Here is a 3,698-nt window from a genome sequence, read left to right on the forward strand (position 1 = left end):
TTTATTTGCTGCTTTGGGCTACATCAAGAGAAATCACGTAGGCCTTTGGCACTGGCCAAGCCTCCCCTGGAATGCTGAGAGCCACCTGGGGCTGTCCAGCCCAGGGCTGACAAACAAGACAGAAAGAAGACCCACAGTTGCTCAGGGCTGGGCCAGTTGCTCTCACTGGGACGCTGGTACATGGTTAGCAACTGCCTCTTTGAAAAAAAGGGGGCCTGGTTTATAAATGCTCCCACTGGGGCCAATTTTAAGCCACCAGCATAACCTTACTGAATACAATTATATCGTCCTTCCACCATGGATGTGAATGAGCTCAAGGACATAGGTAGTAATAAAACCATAATGAAGTAATGAGTTTTGAGTATATTTTACCTTCATTTTTAATATATTTGTTTACTTAGAAGCTTACATAATTTAATTTTTAATAATGATTGCTGAGGAACTGGCTTGCAAATTTCCTAAAAACGTAATCCTCAGCTCTTGAGAGGTGGGACGAGCCAGCCTGAGCACGCCACTGGCTGAGGCCAAGGACAGGTCTGGCTCTCGGCTTGGGGAGCCTTCCTGGCAGAGCTCCCCTGCACAATGCTGCAGCTTGCCAAGATAGGGAGGTGGGAGACACGACCGGCTGACTTCTAAGAGCTCAGACCTGGGACAGCTGGACCAGCTGACAAGATGAGCACCTTTTCTGTAATGCAGGTCCAGGATCTGTCTGATTTTTAACCAAAAAGAACAGAAAACATTTAAAACTTGCATTTGCAAGTGTCATTTGAGCCGGAATGGCGACGATAAGGCAATGTATCAGTGTTAAAATTAAAGTGAAAATTAAGCACACGCCACCCAATTAGTCAGCATTTTAAGGCTGTATTATTGTGAAGTTCAGAAAGAGTTAAAGAATCTATTTAAATGCAAATGTGCCATAAAACCGACTAACAGCAATGCATCTCCAAAATGTTCTTAGCCCTTCTTTCAACAGACTCTGCTCATAATAGCATTGGGGTTTTTTTTTTTCAACTTAGGGAATAATATTTCTGAGAAATCCTGTGTTGGTGTGCAGCTGTGTGATTACCTGGGACAGGAGAGGTATTGGGGGGCTTGGGGCTCCCACTGGGGCGGAATCCACACTTGTGCCCTTGTGCCCTCCCTGGACTGGCTGAGCCTCGCAGCTCAGCCTGGCAGCCTTCAGGCAGGGCTTAGGACTGAGAGGGTTCTTCTGCCTGGAGTTGTGTCCCCCCAACACCCCCCTCAACCCCCCGGGCCTGCTGCTCACGATGTTCCAGAGCAGTGGAAGGGCCTTGCTCACAGAGCAGAGCACAGAGTGGTGCCCCCACTCACTGACTGAATGAGACGCTCCTCCAAAGGAGGCAAGCACAGCACCTGACTCAGAGGAAGTGAACTGCCCGTGTGGACCACTAAACCTTCCGCCGCATGCAGGAGGGAGGCAGGGAGGTGACCCTCGCTGAGCCCCTGCCCTGCGCCCGGTGCCAGCCTCATGCTAACAGTGGCCCTGCAGAGGACCACTGCAGAGGAAGTGGGGGTAGCGAGAGGGGAATAGCACCTAACAAGGGAGCATGAGACAAGCTGTCATCTGGGAGAGCTCTCTGTTTACCAGATGCATGCACTGTTTCCTGTGATCGTTCCTCCAACTATCTGTGTGCAGACAACATAATCGTGAATTGGCAAAATCTTCAGGAATGCACTAAAAATAAAAACTAACTGGGGCGCCTGGGTGGTTCGTCGGTTAAGCATCTGCCTTTGGCTCAGGTCATGATCCCAGCGTCCTGGGATGGAGCCCCGCATCGGGCTCCTTGCTTCTTCCTCTGCCTGCCGATCCCCCTGCTTGTGCACTCTCTCTCTGACAAATAAATAAATAAAATCTTTAAAAAAAAATGAAAACTAATTAATGAGGTCAGCAAAATTACAAAATACAAGATCAATACACCAAAAAATATAAACTATACATGCAAGATACAAAAAAATAATTTTACTTGTATACACTTGCAGTAAATAATCCAAAAGTGAAATTAAGAAAATAATTACATTTATAATAGCATCAAAAAATAAAACAGGAATAAATTTAAAGAAGTATAAGCTTTGAACATCAAAAACTTTAAGACATTATTGAAAGAAATTAAAGAAAACCTAAATAAATAAAGAAGACAATATTTTTTTGAAGACAATTATTTTTTAAAATATTTTATTTATTTATTTGAGAAATAGAGAGCCCGAGCAGGGCAAGGGACAAAGGAGGGAGGGAGAGGGAGAGAGAATCTGAAGCAGACTCTGCATTGAGCACAGAGCTCGACGCAGGGCTCAATCTTACGACCACGAGATGACCTGAGCCGAAACCAACTTGGACCCTTAACTGACTGAGCCACTCAGGTGCTCCAAAGACTTAATATTTTTAAGATGGCAATACTCCCTATCTAACCTACAGACTCAGTACAATCTCTATACAATCCCAAGTGCCTTTTTGGTTGAAATTGATAAGCTGATCTTGAAATTCATATGAAAATGCCAGGGACCAACAATAGTCAAAGCAGAACAAAGTGGGGGACTTGTGCATTTCAAATTTACTACAAGGCTACAGTATCAAGAAAGTGTGGTATTGGTATAAGACTAGACATACAGACCAATGAGAGAGAATTGAGAGTCCAAAAATAAACTTCATATTTATAGTCCATAGATTTTCAACAAGGCTGCCAAGACAATTTAATGGGGAAAGAATAGTCTTTTTAGCAACTGGATATTCATATACAAAAGGTTCCTTCCTCAAACCATACACATGTCAAAATTAACTCAAATGGATCCTAGACCTAAATGTTAAAACTCAAACGATAAAACTCTTAGAAAGCTCTCTTTTCCTGCCTGGCTGCTTGAAGCTTGGCCACCATCATCAATGACACAGTAACTCTCCAGACCAGGAAGTTCATGACTGACCAACTACATCAGTAGAAACAGATGGTAATTGATGTTCTTCACCCCAGAAAGGCAACAGTACCTAAGACAGATTTTTGGGAAAAACTAGCGGAAATGTACAAGACCACACCAGATGTCATCTTTGTATTTGGATCCAGAACCATTTTAGGAGTGGCAAGACAACTGGCTTTGGCATGATTTAGGATTCCTTGGATTATGCAAAGAAAAATGAACCTAAACATAGGCTTGCGAGACATGGCCTGCATGAGAGGAAAAATACCTCACGGAAACAGGGAAGGGAACGCAAGAATGGAACAAAGTCAGGGAGACTGCAAAAGCCAGTGTTGGCGCTGGCAACAAGTGAGTGGGAGATTGGACAACAAAAGGAGTAAAGATTCTGCAGTGACTTTATCTGTGGTGACTGAGATTTTTCATGAGAGGGTTAAAAAACTAAGAACTTTTGGGGCGCCTGGGTAGCTCAGTTGGTTAAGCAGCCGACTCTTGGTTTCGGCTCAGGTCATGATCTCAGGATCATGAGTTCAAGCCCCATGTCTGGCTTAGAACTCAGCATGGACTCTGCTTGTCCCTCTCCCTTCCCCTCTGCCCCCCTCCCCCTCCCCCTGCTCATGCTTTCTCTCTCTAAAATAAATAAAATCTTAAAAAAAAAAAACAACCCACCAAACAAAAACTAAGCTTTTATGTGGGAAAAAAAACCTCTTAGAAAAAAAATATAGATATAAACATTTATGATCTCAGATTAGAACAGGCATTCTTAGGGGCGC

General features: G+C 43.9%; 1 pseudogene; it reads left to right on the forward strand.

The window, feature by feature from the left end:
* The first annotated feature begins 297 nt into the window (after nucleotides 1-297).
* LOC112835003 (small ribosomal subunit protein eS24 pseudogene) lies at nucleotides 298-3,280 on the forward strand (annotated as a pseudogene).
* The last annotated feature ends 418 nt before the right edge of the window (nucleotides 3,281-3,698 follow it).

Source organism: Callorhinus ursinus, unplaced genomic scaffold (assembly GCF_003265705.2).
Source record: "Callorhinus ursinus isolate GAN/ISIS: 27379988/994484 unplaced genomic scaffold, GSC_fseal_2.0 scaffold11, whole genome shotgun sequence".
NCBI lineage: Eukaryota > Metazoa > Chordata > Mammalia > Carnivora > Otariidae > Callorhinus > Callorhinus ursinus.